We start from the raw sequence: 19025 nt of genomic DNA, 5'->3' as shown, positions 1-19025 counted from the left end.
AGAAAAAATAGTTACTTTAGATAAATAATTGCAAACCCTTATTTGCATATCATGGTATTCAATATCATTCAGTCTATCATATTATCTATATTTAGTAAGTATCAAGGACAGAATCAAGCATAGGGTTAAATTTCAATTCTTTTAACTATATTCGGAAACCATACTGTTTCCTTGGTGAAGTGTTCTTTATATTTTTTTTGTTTATATATTTGTATAAATATGAAAATTCTTTTAAAATGATTAGTAAAATTATTGACTGTTCTGTGTCCAAAATCAGAATAACCAAGTTAATGATAAAGCGGATCGACTGTGTTGTTTAAAATGCACTTGGGCAAACCTGACGGCTCTTAACCTGTTGACGAGTGCAGCAAAACATACCCAAATGAGTGTGCACAGCATTTGCTGTTTGGTCCCGTATGAGGAGGCACGGCATTTTCCGTTGCAGACTAATGACTGTCAATTCGTTCTCACTGACTAACTGTGACGTCTAGCGGAGATTTTTGGAACTTTTCAGTTGTTCCTAATAGTGTCTTTGTACAGTGTTGCTAGTCCTGTATCTTGGTGGCACCTGGTGATAACTTAAAAAACTATTTTACGGAGGCGGGACACAAGACCCACTACGCCTCCAAGGTCGCCATTTTATAAGGCCACTCCCCCAGAATAACCCTAAGAAGTAAAAACTACTCAGGCAGTGCTATGTGTGCATGCAAACACACTACTCGAACTGGACAAAGAAGAAAAGAAACCAGCTATGAATGTTCAACATGTGAGGTCGCTCTTTGTATATATCCTTGTTTTGAGCAGTATCACATATTAGCAAAGTTTTAAAACGAGGATATTGCTTTTAACAATCTACAATGTATTTTTATATACATTTAAACTATAATAAACAAGTTTATTAACATTTAAAAGTTTTTTTTGTTTTACTCCCTAACAGTCTGTCACTGGTCAATGAGTCACTCAGTATGGACCGTCATAGGGGCACGGCAAATGCCGTGCGCACTTGTCAACAGGTTAAAGATTCAAATCTGTCGGTTTTAAAATCTGTACATTTTTTACTGAGTAATTTTAAAAGTTCAAGCAGTGAAGATATTGCTGAGTGTTGTAGGTTTCTTTACAACAAAAAATGAATGACTTGAAAAGTATACAGTCAATTAATAAAATTAAAACACTAACTGATTCTATATTTCTTATTCTAATCACAGCAAATGGTCAGAAGGATTTGAAGTCAACAATGCAACTGGGGGGGGGGTGGGGGGGGGGGGGGGTGGGGGGGGGGGGGGGTGGGGGGGGGGGGGGGTGGGGGGGGGGGGGGGTGGGGGGGGGGGGGGGTGGGGGGGGGTGCTCTCTCAGCGACCCCAAACCCAAAGGAGGATTCCCCAAAAGGGGTTTAAAAAAAAACGGGGAAAGGGGAATTTCCCAAAAAGACGAGGGGGCCTTTTCCCTACAAAAGACTTGTCAAAAAACAGCAGTTCTGTGCAAACGGCATGCGGAGCACAGACGAACCAGAGCGAGTTCTATCCACTTTGAGAGACAAATTTGGAAATCGTTTTAAGAAATAATTTGGAAAGCCAGAATTTAAAAATTGAATGGACCAATGTTAAGATTTTTATTGATCTGAGGTCATTCAACTTCAAAATCTTTGAATTAATATAATAGGGTGTTATATGCTCATCTCTCCTGAAATCAAATGCATATCTCATACAATAATTTTGGGTTCTCTGGAGTTTTTTCACCCAAAGCCACAGTCATGTCGTTCATCACACTGTTACAGTAAGAAAAGTGAGACAGTATGAGTACTTTAACCAACAACAGTTTTATGTGAAGTGGCAAAAACCTCTGCAGTTTTTTCAGTGAATGCATTGATGCAAAAACTTTCTTACCAGGTCTCTGGTCACTGCATTAGTCCAGCTAAGAGTACAGTTTATTGTCAGCCCTAAGTTCCTAACTTTATCGTAATAAGGTAGTACAGTTTCCATTCACAGTAACGTTACGTATAGATGTAAAATCGATCAAAGATCGAGAGCGGTAATGAGATATCACAATTAGTTTAGTTTTGTCGTGGTTTAGTTTAAGTCCGTGTTTACTAGTCCAGTCCAGTACATTTTTTATGTCAGAGTTGATCATGGTAATGCCATCATTGATTTGGTGTTATGTTAACATGGAGATATATCTGGAGGTCATCGGCATACATGTGGGACTTGCAGTGTACCAGTACCGTGCTCAAGTCATTAACGTACAACCAAAAAACAAGAGAGGACCAAGTATGGAACCCTGAGGAACACCACACTCAACACTCAGCCAGTCGGATGGTTATGTCACCTACTTGTACACACTGCCTTCTGCCAGACAGATAAGACCTCAGCCATTGCAGGACATTTTCTGAAAAAAACCAATTATTCTCAATTTAGCCAATAGTAGTCTGTAGTTTACACAATCAAAAGCCTTTGAAAAATCAAAGAGTGTCAGTATTGTGCTTAGTTTTTGGTCCATTGCGAATCCGTATATCGTCAGTGACTTTCAGTAAAGCAGTTTCAGTACTATGTCCTGTTCGAAATCCGGATTGTAAATGATTTAGAACGTTATTTCGTGTTTAAATAATCAGTAATCTGGCAGTGCACAATTTTTTCAAGGCCCTTGGATAGAGCAGGCAGAATATAATAATTGGTCTGAATTCTTGGCAAGATGTTGGAACTGAGGTCTTGTTCAATGGCGCGGACAATAGCAGACTTCCAAAGTGAAGGGAAAATACCCTGTCTCAGTGACATGTTGAAAATGTATGTGATTATTGGGAGGATTGCAAAAAAAAATGTTTTTTATTAATTGAATTTTTTTTATGCCGTCAGACCCTTCAGCATTATTGCCAATACGGCGAATTGGCTTTCAAAACGGTCTGATTGTATAACAGGTTTTGAAAGTAAATTTGTCATATTCGTGGCCGATTGATAGGCATATTTAGAAGTTCTTTAGCATAATCCGTAACTTGGTTTGTATTGACAGTCTGTCAACATGAAACAAAATAGTCATTAAGATCATTTAAGGGTAATTGGATCGGAGGAGAAGCGCGGCGGTCTTTGCCCCAAAACCAAGTTTTCTAAACATTGCGCCACAAATCGCTAGATGACTGTTTCTTTTCAAACAGTTTACGCGTGTATCTCAATCTGGAATTTCGTAGAAGTTGTTTAACTCTATTTCTAATTTGTCGATATTGAACTATTAAAACGGGGTCACTAGCTCGACGAGCTCTCCTATACAGGGTATCACGTTTGAGCCATGAAGCTAAGAATTTCACACGTGATCCAAGGCACTGGGCACCGCTTTGTTATGCGTTTGGTAACAACTTGGTGCATGTTTATCGTATAGCCCCAGAATGGTGGTGTTAAAAGCTTCAACCATGTCATCGACAGATTGCAATGTCTGTAGATTTCTGCCATGGGGTCGAATAAACATCATACATACATAAAAGAGGCTTCGTCCATACTTTTTAAAAATCTCTGTATTTAATAAATTTTACTTTTGGCTTTGGAACTTTGACCTTGATAACACAGTACACAAGATCGTGACGTGAAACTGCTGGAATTGGAAGCTGCCCTAGATGCGTCACATCAGAGGGATCAGTAACAACTAGAAGGTCCAGAAGGGTGTCTGACTCAGCAGTGTAATGTATCGGGGCTAAATAGTTTGATGAACTTCAGCTGAAAGTATTAACAGCTGTTAAGTATCAGTTCGCTTTGTATTACGTGTCATAATGCAGTCTGTCGGATACAATATAAAAACACTCCAACATCAAACAACAATATTTATAATTAAAAAATTAAATTAAATAAACTATTTAAATTGGACTAAATTGTGAATCTGAACCAATTCTCGAATCCCCTTCAACACACACACAAAATTTCGTCAAAATCGATCCAGTTGTTTTAGGAGGAGTTCAGTCACATATACACAAACACAAGAAATATATATATATAAAAAGATATAAAGACTAGCAGTTACCCGCGGGCTTCGCACGCATTTTCTTGTTTGAAAACTCGGACAATATATCATATATATTTTTTATCTATGACATAAAAACACTCCTGAGATAATCGATAGTCACTCAAAGCTATATCTAATCTCCTGATCCATTTTAGATTTAAGTTTAAAGAACAGTGTTTTGGGGTCCTGAAGTCATAAAGTGAAAAACAGTTTTTATAAGATTCGTATTCCCTCCAACATTTCATGATAAATTTATTGAAGTGCTCTGACAATTTCAGTAACAATAAGATTTAGCCTTTTTATCCCACTGACGAAAGTGTATCATCCAACTAAAAAGTTGCTGCGGTCAATATCAGTCTGTTCTGGTCATTTAAGTTCACCCCCGGTCTAATCTATTTACACAGTTCCACAATTGATTTATGCTGTTGCACTAACCAAAACAATAGTCTCATATGTTGGTTTCGGAGCGTATAAATAGCATTTCCATGGCATTAGATGGATTATTGATCATTGGCGCGATCAAAATTTAAAAATTAGATAATAACTTCGTCTCTGCAATCTTCAATACACTACTAATCAAGCAGTTTACAGTAATTTAATAGTTACCAAAACTTCAATGTATGAGGAATAAGTTCACTTAATTGATTGAGGGCTATTACTATTGTTTTACTCTATTATTCTTATGTTGTAGTGTTGGACAACGTCAGTTGGTATGCCTGGCTCGAGCTTTGTTGCGAAAGACACAGATTTTAATTTTAGATGAGGCTACAGCTGCAGTAGACTTAGAGACTGATGACTTGATACAGCAGACAATACGCAGAGAGTTTAAAAAATGTACAGTGCTCATAATAGCTCACAGACTCAACACCATCATGGACTCTGACAGGTGAGTATCTGGTATACCTAGATTGTAGATGTCTTGGATATAACAAACAATATGCTGAGAGTTCCAGAACTGTACAGTGCTTACAATAACCCACTGGCAATTGACAAATTTCTGTATTTACTCTTTCTCAAGAAAAGTATTGTATCAAACATTTTTTACAGGAACTAAAACAAAACTAAGTAGGTGAGAAAGTTTATCTCAAAACGTGCACCGCTTGCTCTCTCAAAAGATTCTTCAGGATTGTAGATGGTTTCAGACATATGACAATTCTGCAGTATTCTCCTTAAAAAGATAGGATTACTATTTTTTATTTCAGGTGGTAGCATGTTGTACAGCCTTGCATCTACATAGGAAGGCTTCATGGTGAAAAGACTTGTTATGTGTGTGGGAAGTACAAATCATTTGTGTATATAGTGTTGTAGTCTGTAGTCATGGACATGAGTATTCTTTGACAAAAACCGAGACCGACAGCATAGAGGATGGTCACTACTACTATATATACCTATGGCACTGTCATCATCCCCAACTCTTTGAAAGTATCTGCAGCTGTCACGATGTTGCTCTCTTTTTACCATTAGTATCATTTTTATAGTACTTGTTAACAGAGGAAGTTCCCCAAAGAACGAATACGTACCTTATATGGGATTGGAATAGAAAAAAAATAGGTTTTTATTGCTAGGAGATTAGTGCTGATTGCCTTGACTCTTTTTAGAACAAAAAAATGAGGAGTTAAGTTTTTGACTTAGGCAGTTAAGATGGCCATTCAAGGAGAGTCGTTTGTCTAAGATTGATCTGAACCTAAGTGATAATTGAATGTCACAGTTTGTACGTCAGGCAGTCCGGATAATTTTCTTTTGAGATGCCCCATTGTCAGTTATTTTGATTTTGTCTTCATTGTGTACTAGGTAATTGTTTTAGGCAATATCCATGTGCCATATTTATAGCAATGCAATTCAATATCCCCAGTGCTCCAACCGATCTGTTTGTTGTTGATGATGAGAGCAGTGTCATCAGCTTACATGATTTAGATGACAAAAAGCTTAAGGTATTTTCTAAGGTATTCAGTGTATAGCACAAAGCACTAGACCCAGTAACTGAATCCTGAGAAATGCCTCTATTTATCTTCAGAGGTGATGACCTGGTAGTTTTTGTTAGGCTGCTCTTTAATTGCTTCAGCTCCACCATTCTGCGTACAATCGTACAAGAAAACTTAAATCCAGCTCAGAGTAATGTCTGTGATTCCAAGAGAGGTCAACTTCTCATAGTCAGGCCATGATCAAGGCAATTGAAAGCCTTGCTGAGCTGACAGGTGAGTACCTGGTTTATCTTGCTACTTAGGAGTAAAATGACTTGATATAACAGATAATACACATAAAGTTACTGGAACTGTACAATGCTCTCAATAACTCTTAGGCTGAACATCATAATGGACTCTTACAGGTGAGTGCATTTGGTATAAAATAAAAGTGAATGGCAACATCAGATCATCTGCAGAGAGTTCTGGATCTCGCAGTTTTCACAGTTGCCAACAGCATGATGACAAAAAGCTCTCACAACCAGACACAATACTCCTCTACATTCAGACACTTCCGTTCCTCTTTGCAAGTAATGCCAGCAGTGTTGATTATCCATCACAACAGACAGATAATGATTTGCAAATATGTTTTGCTGGTAGAAATGATTCATTGGTCTTTTAGTTTTGGCATAAGGAAGATTTTACCCCACGTTATGTTGCTGGATTGGTCACGGTGTTGTTTAATTCTATTTGGGGTACTATCTAGGCAGGCAAGAAACCTGTAACGTCATTGATTTACAAAACTTTCTGGAAGTAGTGGGACACGAACATGACTTTGAAGAGTTTTGTGTGTAAATAAATCTCCAATAAAAAATTGTTCTGTGGGAAATATAAGGTGTGTTGTTAAGCACCCTTCTCAAAATATCGTGCCTGTGTTACGATCCCTACCATCCTTCCTGCTTGGTAATTTTCTTACACAATATATAGGTTTTGTTTCATCTTTAAGATGACATATTACGTTAAAAGGTGCTTGAATAGTTTTCATAAACATTGCGATATGTTTTACTTTATAGCTAATTAGTGACAGAGCTAATCTCAGCAGATTCAATTATCGAATCTCGGCAATCATTTCTCTGGTCTGAATCTGTTTTGAAAGTTTAAGTGGCTCCAGAAGATTAAGTTATTACATGTCACTATTATAAATATAGCACATGAAGGAGTTAGTTAAAACTTTGAATTACATGATCGTGTACTTAAGAACAGTGGGAAACACCATATAAAAATTATAATAATCAATTATGTTGAAGAAGATAGTGTGTAGTTTAAATTTAGTAGAGGAAAATATTTTATAATAAATTGTCATAAATTTGTAACCTATACTAATTTATATGTGACGTTTATTAAATAGATCAATATAATGATTAATATATACATTTATTGTTTTTAGGGTGATTGTGTTGGATGAAGGAAAAGTTAAAGAGTTTGAGACTCACCTACACATCTACTGAAGCAGCCAGAATCAATCTTTTATGGAATGGCTAAAGATTCTGGTCTTATATAATAGAATATTCTTTTAGCAAATAATTATTTTATTATTTCGTTAAGTTATTTAAGAAATGTATTGGCTGGTGTTGATATCACTTGTGATTATGTCTTGTATGGATATCCAAGTCCTGTGCTATTGCTGCAATGATAGTAAGAAGGAATCTCAATCCTAAATTTATCAATTTTACAATAAGCGTTTTGTTATGTTATACATACATTTTTATTACTGTGGCTTGTTCATGAAACATTTTCTCTGTATTTTAGTAAAAAGTGAAGTGTAAAGACAACAAAAATCACTGTTCTGAAAAGTAATATCATAGTCATAAAATTGATTCTTTTTCCACATCAACATGTGAAGAGAATAGCCTCAATAGCACCAGAACACAATTTATTATGCTTTTTATTTGGACTCATTTTCAGTTTATTATTGCACAAAAGCCCTCCCATTAGTAATTTCTTAAAACTAAAAATAGAAAGATACAATAGTTAAGGCCTTTTTAACAATCTATTGTGTCCACGTCGATGTAGATGGAGCTGTTGGTTGCGCTAAATTAAAACACAAAGGACATTAGAAAATCACCTTATTTGAAATTCAAGACCTGTCCTAATGCAATTTGTAATATACTCATCATCATATGTTGGTATTGTAGTAATGTCTCTGAACTGATCGAAACTATTCATGTTTAATGATTTTTTTTGTTTTCACAATCTCCACTAGATGCTAAAAAATTTTAAAAAATAGTTATAAAATAATTACATAAAAAATTAAGTAAGGCAAACGAATAATCTGTTGTTTATTATGTTAATATGATGTTCTAATCAAAAATATACTGTTCTTGAAATTTTCATTTCATTCATCTTTTCTATTCTAAAATATTACAACCTGAATGACTCCCACCCATAGTTTTGATTCTGGGTAAGCTTGTGAACTGTTTGACTGCATAAAAAACTTACAGTAAAATAATGATTAATATATTTAATAGATTGCCATGACTAGTGCTTGTTTTGAGGCAGAACATAGTAGAACAATGTTCCGGTACCTCTCTCTAAAGAAAAAGCTCTTTTGGTTTGCACAGGAAACTTTCTTAGGCTCTCCAGAAACGCTCAGCATGAAAACACATTTATGAGTTCTCATTCATATTTTCAACATTTTCTTGGGGGCCAAGATCCCCTTTCTTTTGAAAGTATTCCCCATACCTCCCAGACTAAGAAACCAAGCACTGGTCATGACTATAGATTTCTGTTACATCTATTGATTGAAAATTATAGCACCATTGTAATATATATTATACTTTTCTCTTCAACTTTTAGCATTTACAGTCAATTGAACAAATAATCTTAAGTAAGATAAGATAGTTCTTCAGTTATGAATTATTTTGATTTGTATTATAAACACTAATGGTGAAGTTAAAGATCATATAATAAATTATATGGGTTTATAAATTGTTTTGTTTGGCCACTGAATGATTTTCAAAACCTCTTCCTCTTACCTTTGCAATGTTCTCAATTAGAGCAGATTGGCCTCTTGAGAGATTCCCTCTTGATGACTTTAAGTTTATAAACTGAACATGGACAATGCCTCGTTCCAAAAACTTGCGTTTAAGCAAATTAAAAAGGTAATTGTTAATTGTTGTTACCTTTTTATTTACTAAGCTGTCAGAACAACCAAAGCGCATGTGGCTCAGCTAAACTATACTGCTTTTAAACTGTATAATAAAATAATGTACCTAAGTGAAGGGGTAATTTTTTAATCATCTGAAATTCTACTCTCGAAGACAAGGACTGAAGTTGTTTGTTTTTATAAAGCATCATCAGGAAATTTTACTGTTTTAATGGACAAACTTAAAAGAGTCTTTTCAAGTACGGAAGGTGGTAATCAAAATATTGTTATTGCCACCGAATTTAGTTTAAATTTTCTATCAACACAGAATGAGGTTCTGGAAGTTTTTAGTGAATTGAACAGTTTTGGACTCCACATAGCTAATCATGATGTCAGTAGGCCTAGTTGTACTAGAATGATGACATTAAGTCACTTATTAATTCTGACACCACACCCATTAGAGAAATACAAAAATTTCCCTGTCACACCCAGGCTGTTGAGAGGTGCGTCAAACTTGTGACAGATGCCTCGAACAAAGTGTGTGGAAATGAAGCTAGAGATGGCTTCATCCGAGCAACGCTGAAGTCTAGATCTGTTATGCCACACTTCTCCAAGAAATCAGACTTCTAATGTTAAGTATTTACCGAAAGATTTAAAAAGATAAATGAAAACACAGTGAAAAATATACTTAACTATGTAATATGTTTGTAAAATAAAAAAATGTATACATCTTAGTAAATCTTATGGAAATACCACACTCAACAATTAGATGGTTTGGTAGGGTAGGGTGTGGGTGGAACTTGAAGTGCAACCACCTCCATGTGGTGAGTTCTGGGTCATTTTGTTTCTGCAAAATGGGCGAAGAGTTGCACAGATGATAATTGCTGTTATTTCCTAAGAAATTGCGTGAGCAGGAAACATTTAACAATTGATTATTTTATAATTTATTTGGGTTATTTAAACCATAAAACCAAACACGGGAAACTAAAGCGTACTTATTCTTAACCCTTTCAGGGCCAGGACCAAATATGAGATGTTGCAAAATTATTTCAACATATCATATCCCCTGTGACTAGTCAAAAGTGCCAGGCTTAAAATTGGCGATTTTGCAGTCTCTAAGATTAAAAATTTATAACTTTTCATAACAATTAGAGAATGACCTAAAAGTTGCACCAAATTACTCGTATAGATATATACTTATCAACAAGAAATATATAGATGTAGTTTTAAGTAATTTAAAATCACAAAAAAAATAGCGTTGTAATAGATTACATAAAAAAAAATTTATTTTTTAAATTTTTTTGTAAATATCTAAAAAAAAAAAGGAAAAATAATTTTACCGTGGAAGCTATTTTATTATATTGTACATTTAGAAAGGAACAAACCATACAAAATTTTTGTGTTATTTCTCTCATAAATAAATTCTTTACGACACATTTTGTATAAATACGCATAATTGTACTTTCGCAACAAGTGATACAGCAACTGACTCTTACATTGCAAGAAACTTAAAATAAAATATTCACATTATGGATGTACCGGTAAACAGATGATTGTAGGATCCATAAACAGTTTTCAATACAATTAAAAAACACTATTTACCAAGAAATATTTACACCAATTTTTATTTGAAATTTATTTACACTTTTTCTATTTACCAAATATGCTAGTTACAATTTTATTCCCATGAGATTGCAAATTGTCAGTCATTGTAACTACTAGACACAATAGCTAAGCACGTAACTACTAACACTATTAATATTTACAACAACAAAATAAAATAATAAAGGAGAATCCAGCATACAATAGTACGATTACATTAAAACATAAAGAATTAACAACAATAGATCGAGTCAGCTGATAATGTCACGTGACAATTACGAAATAAAAATGCATAGACCTCCAAAATAAATATGATATTCATATTAATTATCTACAAATATACCAGGGAATAAAAAAACATAAAACTTTAATCATTTGACGTAGTATTTATTTTAAGAAAACGACGAATACCAAAGGCGGCAATATATTGCCGCCTGGCGCTTTTCGCGTATGTCACTGACGGCAATATATTGCCGCCTGGCACTTTTCAGACATGATCTGTGGCGGCAATATATTGCCGCCTGGCCCGGAAAGGGTTAAAGCATTGAATAGTAGGAAAAAATTACAAAATAGACAGATTTTCACAAATGTTTATAAAATTCAAGTTCACTTCATGACCAGAAGATGTTAACAGATTTTTGTTTTTTTTTTTTTATCACTTTTATTCTCAACGCAATAGGCAACTTTGCCGAACTAAAGTGTTTATAAAAATAAAATATTAATTTGTTTCGACCCACCCTATTAAAGATGCTTTTGAACTGGTAATGTTGTTAGACATGGCTTTGCTGCCTCTGCACATCTGTGATGTAGTTCCTGTTTTAAACTTTGCTTAGTCATCACCCACTTTAAGGGTGCGCTCTACCACAGGCCAGAAATCGCAGTACGATGTTTCAAAAATCCGCTTGGAGCGCTGGCAAAATCGGTTGTAGGGAGGGCAATGAGTAGTTGCTGTGGAAGGGATCGGAACTTACCGAGCGCCTCCGACATTTGCCGAGCGAGGGACCCGAGTATCGGGACTACGGAGGATCTCAGCTATTTGCCGAAAGAAGATGCGTTCGGCTCGTAACAACGCACTCGCGCCACGTAGTGTGGAGATCGGCTAAATCAGTATGAAACTGTAACCGGTACTTTTCCTACCGTTACTCGTTGGTACAACATACTTTTATTATTATGCAATAAAAAAACGTTTTTAGTAAAATATATTTAATTTTTGTTAATTTAAATTCGGTCTACTGAAATATTTGAAAACGAACAGAAACGTAATCATTCCAGTGATATTGTCAGGTCAGAGTGTCTACCGATCTGGAATACGTGGAAAAACTGGGCAAGGCAGAAATTGTTATGAAAACCATAGAAAATTTAAATAATTGTAATGTTATCAACAAACCTAACATAATTTTATCAATTCTTTGATACATAATGTAAACCCACACATTTTCTTGTAAATATAATCATTCTTTCATGTTTTTAGAATTATCAGATCACATAAGATTTTTAAGACTAACTAACCACGCTACCAGCAACAGTATATTAAAAAATTACATTTTTATGAGCTCAGTTCATATATTTACGACTTAATACACACAGCTACATGTCACTCTCTGTGCGTCTGCCAAATTAGAATGTAATTATAACTTTGTAACAACAATAAACTTTACAGAATTGAACAATAGTTACATAACAAAATTCAGCAACAAAAAACAAAGTCACAACAAGACATTAAAATTACAATCAAGCAAAATATCACAAGACCAACATGAGAGAAATTACAGTTTTTACTTAGCAAATTGTATAGGATAAAAATTTACCTGAGTATATTACACTGAGTATATACAGGATGAGTGGCTCTTGGTGTGTGACAACATTTTTTGGGTTATAATGCAATGTAAATGTGATACAATGGTGGTTATAAAAAAGTCTAGCTCCAAAAATTAGGTTTAAAATTAATTATTTTCAGTTTTTCTAAAAAACCCGTGTTTTTGTACGTAAATCTGTCATGCAGTTCAATGCGCATTTCCATCACAAAACCCGTAAATAAAGTGCATATCAGCGTATTCTCCAGTAGTGAACTCCATGACAGCCTACACTTGACTAAATTGAGCAGAAAAATAGTTTATTGGAGGTAGAAGTAATTCATGCCGACACTGGTCTTACAAAACAAGATAAGGAATGAATGTACAATACTGTATAAAGTGATAAGATAAGGAATTAAAACATTGATAAAGGATGTGACCATTAATCTGTAACTAGCATCCACAAAATTATTTTAAACTGCTTTACTTTTTTTGTAATCTTCAATTCCTTGTTTTATGAGGCATTTTAGAAAACATAAAAATTAAGTACAGTTGTTATTAAATTGTTTTAATCTTTTTGTAGTTTGCGTGTTTTTAATATTCAAACCGATAAAAGTAGATAACAGAATACTTAACTATGGTCATATGGCATACCATTAAAGCCTATTAAATGGCAAAGTTTTTAATATGACTTGACACATTCTTGTGTACAGGGTGTGGTAAAAAGATGGGGTTCAATGATATTTTAGTTTTTCTTAAACTTAGCAACTGTGCCATTGAATCGACCTGAAGCTTAATTTTCTTTTCTTACCGTTTAAACCAATATCTTTTTCAAATTGAAAATTTAACGGAAAATCTAAAAATGATGCAGTTTGCTCACATACTTTGCTGAGAAATATCAGATTTACGTACTAAAACACGGTTTTTTTTTTAGAAAAAACGGAAAATAATTAATTTCAGACCTAATTTTTGGAGTTAGACTTTTTTATAACCACCATTGTATCACATTTACACTGCATTATAACCCAAAAAATTTTGTCACACACCAAGAGCCACTCACCCTGTATACTGGATTAGATGCAAAATGAATTAAATGTCTCTAATATCTTTCTTCAAATTTTGGAAACAACTCATTTTAGTTATAAAAATACAATTTCTATTACCCTCATTACGCAAAAATATTAATGTTGCATTGAAATTAGTAACACATACGGACCTATCTGTTATATTTAACACTTTGAGTGCTGGCCCTAAATAACACAGTTGCACTCTGTAGAATGCTGGGCGTTTTTGGTGGTTTTCACAAATTTATTTAAAAAAAAGTATTTAAGATATAAGAAAAATATTTACATGCCTTAATTCAGCTTACTTTCGTCTTAATATTAAAGTTAGATTGTTAGTGTTTTTTTCAAAAAACTACACATAAAAACTTTTTTTGAAAAACATATATTTAAAAAAAAAAAAAATTATTTTTTGAGACAGTTTTTTTATCTAAAAACTAAACTAAATATATATACAATTATTTACAATGACCCATTTACAAATATAAAATGTTCTTTGAATAATACAAATCATGTTTTTATGTTTTGTAGTTTTTTGACAAAAAACTATGCCGACATGTTGATGCGTCGGCATCACTTTCGCCGTCAGTACTGTTTTCAGCATCTGTAACATAATAATATACCGTGTAAAATATGAGTATATTTTCATTTTATTCATATAAATAGAACATTAGTTGAATAAAGTTAATTTATTTTAATACAAATTATAGTTTGATTCACGAAACTTTTAGACTGATGTTTATATAGACTTATTCTTACCTGAAATATGTGTCTCATCTTCTTCCATGAAATCAGGATCGATGTCAGAATCGTCAAAAATACTATCAACACCAATAAAACTATCTTCATCTAATACATCACTGATCGCAACCGTCGTTCAAGCTGCGATAAGCCATGATTGCGACATCGACTGCCGGCTGCAACGAACGTCACGTCAGCGGCACGTAAACAATGCGACCGAAGTCGCTTTGTCATTAAGCTCATTCAATACATCTGACGTTTTCTAACGGTTAATCGTGTTACTACAAACCCAAATAACATTGTAGAGTAGGCAAAACCCGTTTAAATACGGACAATGTAATATAATACCAATTGAAATGACAACCACGTAAAACTACGGGATTAGCATTCTTCGGAAATTTCGCTGTTTCGTTAAAATTACGGGATTAGCACTCTAAGTGTTAATTGTGTAGTTTGTTTTTTACCACTAGTCTCCATGATTGTAAGGGATAATATAGGTATACATGTGAATTAAATGAATTACTATATCAGTTGCTCTCAGTGGCGTAGCGAAGGGGGGGGTCCAGGGGGTCCGGACCCCTCCCGAAATTTTAAGACATATTAAAAAATAAAGCATAGAGCAGGAGAAAAAAGGAGAGTTATCATTACTCTTGTCTATAAAGATTAAATTGATTGATTTAATTGATTAAATTGACCGCTGTTAAAAATATAATTGTCCTTTCGTTTAAATCATAAAGTATCAAACGAGTAAAAGTATAAATCGCAAAGTAACCTGAACCGTAACACGGCGAACAGTTTAAATTAGCGACCACTTCGTTCAAATTCGTCTTGGGGACGTAAAATGACAGCTTAGAATTAAGTTACGACGTTGATTTTAGGTGTCATTAAACTGTAGACGTGTATATAATTATCGAAAAAAATATAGAAAATCACTTTCGGACGGAAAAAAAACACTTGAAAAACTCTACTGATTAGAACTTCAACTTATTTGGACTTCAGTGTTTGAGGTAAACGTGGTGTTTTCAATTGAGTTAGGACGACGATTTTTGTTATCATTAAACTGTACACTGAAGCTATATAATTATCGAGAAAAAATCACTTTCTGTCGGTAAATACCGAAGAAAAGCTCTCTATAGATTAAAGTTTTGACGATTTTGGATTTCAATAGTTGAGTGGTTGAGGTAAATAAAAGTGGTACTTAGAATTATGTTAGGACGTTGATTTTATGTATTAATTGTACGCCGACTAATACATATATAATTATCGAGAAAAAACATTAAAATCACTTCCGGTTGGAAAATACCGAGGAAAAGCTCTACTGATTCAGATTTTGACGATTTTGGATTTCACTGGTTGAGTCGTTGAGGTAAAAGTGGTACTTAGAGTTATTATAGAACATTGATTTTAGATATCAATTGAACGCCGACTGATACCTATATAATTATCGAAGAAAATTTGACAAAATCCCTTCCGGGTCGGATAATACACTGGAAAAACTCTACTGATAAGAAGTTCCGACTACTTTGGATTTCATTAACTGAGGTATTATTTCATTTTCCTTAGTATATTCCGATCGGAAGTGATTATTTTTGTTTTTTACTCGATAATTATATATTTATTAGTCGGCGTAGAATTATTACATAAAATTAATGTCCTAACAAAATTCTAAGTACCACTTTATCTCAACCACTCAACCAGTGAAATCCAAAATCGTCAAAACTTGAATCTGTAGAGAGCGTTTCTTCGGTATTTACCGACCGGAAGTGATTTTTTTCTCGATAATTATATAGGTAGTGGAGTACAGTTTAATGATAACAAAAAATCGTCGTCCTAACTCAATAAAAAATACCACGTTTACCTCAATAACTGAAGTCCGAAATAGTTGAAGTTCTAATCATTAGAGTTTTTAAGGTGCATTATATTGCACTGTTATCTAGTCTGTCTCTCACAGGAAGCCCTCGAGGGTATCTTGGGTTAACTAGTTCTGGCAATATGCATTTGTAGTAAAAAGTAAAAAGTGGAATTTTAATTAAAATGTTAAAATTTTAATTCCTTTATTTTGTAATGGGTAATAGCTGCTCATGTAATGAGATTTGTTTAACAATCAAATGAAGCAATCATACATTAAGTCAAATAAAACCTATTATAGTTAGACTATAATATTGCACTAAACAAAATACCTCATAATGAGGTATGTCACTCATATTTTGAAAATATTGACATTATTCAATAATTTATTGTTCCCCAGGAGGTAGAGGTAGTTGTTAAACGTTACGAATTTATTGTTACGGAAAGAGTTCACCAACACTATTTCGGTGATATGAAGATGTATATGAGAGCTTCCACACGACACGATCATTCATAGCATGGGCGCGCAACGGTGGCGCGTAAGTAGTGTTTCGTCCATGGCCGATGGAAAGACCCGGCGCCGCGCGGGGTAGATTTTATAAATCAACAAATTGAAGGAACACCAACACTGAAAGGCCACACGTTATAACCTAGCAAAAGCAGGTGAGGGGAAATATCCAGCAGGTAGTGGTGGGAGAGTTGCCTACAGTTTCCGGCTGTAGCCGCCACGTGCGCCACCTGACAGAGCGTTGAATAGCGCTTGCAGACCTTTCATGTCTGCCTTATTGTACCTTAACTTCAGAACTTTTTAATAAACCGTTTGCAGTTTTACTCTTACTATATTCCAATCTACAAATGTCCGTATTTTATTCTTTAATAAAAATTCGCGTTTTTATTTTATGAAACGTTTGTGAAAATACCCTTTTTTAAAAAACTTTCCACCTGATGTGCAGCTTAAGTTGAATCGAAATTGAAATTTCAAAAACTAATACACCTATACAAATATTTAGTTACTTAAATGACATCAATATGTTTGTAATAGCTCAAAAAAATGAACCTACAATGAGGCAGATCCAAAACCCTTGCATCAGCGTTCACCAGAGTGGTAGAGCGCACCCTTAATTGTAATGACCAAGAATCATAAGTTGAACAGGTCTAGAACCTTAGGTCTATGAAAGGACAAATTAAATTAAGTCAGAAATATTTTGTGATACCATTGTTGCAGTTGAAGCATTTCAATGTTCTGAGTTTCAAATATCCTAGCCATGAGAGGTAGTACATTTAAATAATTTCAGTTGTCCGAATAGCAAATGACCGAGTAAATCACTGTTTTGTTGGTCCGAGTTTCATTTGTCCAAGTAGATGGTAGTACTATATTGGTAGTATTGTGTCAATTTTTACTTTGGATATAAATTGGAGGGAGAGTGTGTTGGTGGAAGTGTTCTGTATACTACAGAGGAGGGTTCATGCTAATTCTAGGAGTCCATTACAAAGAGGGGGAGGGAGGTCTGAAGTCTGATTTCAGCATTGCATAATAAGGGACTGCCCCTTAATTATACTTTTTATTCTTGTAATATGTAAGATATGATAATATATATCATGGCTATTCAGAAGGTAAGGAACGCTTTTACCTGATGCTGCCAGGCATGCACCAATCACGTATACATTAGTGTGCTCATGCTCAGCACCTCAGTCGGCATCCAGCTGTGACAACTGGAACATCTCCACACTGCCCATTTTTTTATATTCAAGTTTGAAACGTGTGCTGCAATCGAAAATCCTGCTAGGTGTAAGGTGTGGTCTGTGATTTGAATTGATTGCAAAAAACTTAAAACCAATTCATCGGGAACTGTGTCAAGTATACAGGAACAACGTAATGACTGAAAGTTCTGTTAAGAAGTTGTGCATTAAGTTTTAAAATGGCAGAACAAACGTTCATGATCAAGAAAAGAGTGGATGTCTGAAAAGAGTGCATTATGACTGATGATCTGGTCACCAAAGTTGACGAAAAGATTTGTGAAAACCCCCATTTCAAAATAACCGAGCTTCTTATTGCTATTCTCGAGTGAGGTGCAACAATAAACTATGAGTGGTAATACCAAACATTGCCAATCTTAGGAGAGCTGTTCAAAACAAGTGCCAAGAAAAGTTTTCATGCAAAATTTTGCTTCCAAGACAATGCTTGACCTCACACGGCAAACCATACGCAAGAACTCTTGAACTTGTTCAACTGGGAAATTTTTCCTCATTCCCCAGTCCTGATCTTGCTCCAAGTGATTTTCACTTGTTCGTGAAAATGTAGACCTGGCTAAACACCACAGTGTTGTAGGCTTCTGAGTTAATCGTCATTCCTCGCGGCATAAAGTCCACTAGCAAAACACTCGTATATTTGCAGTGTTAGCTGTGACTCTAACTGCTTGTCTACCCATGGACACTGAGGATGTTATGCCAGACGTACTTCCCAATGTGCTTGACTTGTGAAATTGACGTCGGTGAGTGGCATCATTTCAGTTACCCCTTTTCTACCACTAAATTGTTCACCTTCCCAACCATGTCCATCTCTTTTACTTTAGCTGTCTCATATCGCATGAATCAGTCTTTTTTAGGGTGTAGTAGCGTTTACGTTATAGTCACTATCAAGAGTATATATACCAAATTCATAGGTATCAAGCACTGAGGTTTTTCACCCCCACAATGTGTAAGGAAATCTAAAGGCTCCTTTTTCAAAATACAAATGTTTTTAAATTACCATCATTATATAACTTCAGTACTTTATTTTATGTCATTTAGTTTAAATTTAGCTGCACCTGTTACTGTTTCTAAACAACATTTGTGTGATATCTATGTTAAATTAATGTGTGATTTTGTGCACATTTTGTTTATGTTTTATTTATATATTGTAAATATGTCTGTTTTAAATTAAAGAGAGGACTCAAAAGAAAAAAGAAAATTCTAA

At 34.5% G+C, this 19025-nt stretch overlaps 1 pseudogene; it reads left to right on the top strand.

Annotated features, from left to right (window-relative positions):
• The first annotated feature begins 2161 nt into the window (after nt 1–2161).
• Nucleotides 2162–7642, top strand: LOC124358222 (annotated as a pseudogene).
• Nucleotides 7643–19025: the final 11383 nt, after the last annotated feature.

Source organism: Homalodisca vitripennis, chromosome 3 (genome assembly GCF_021130785.1).
Source record: "Homalodisca vitripennis isolate AUS2020 chromosome 3, UT_GWSS_2.1, whole genome shotgun sequence".
Taxonomy (NCBI): Eukaryota; Metazoa; Arthropoda; class Insecta; order Hemiptera; family Cicadellidae; genus Homalodisca; species Homalodisca vitripennis.
The sequence above is the reverse complement of the archived record's forward strand: the minus strand, read 5'-3'. Positions and strand labels throughout refer to the sequence as shown.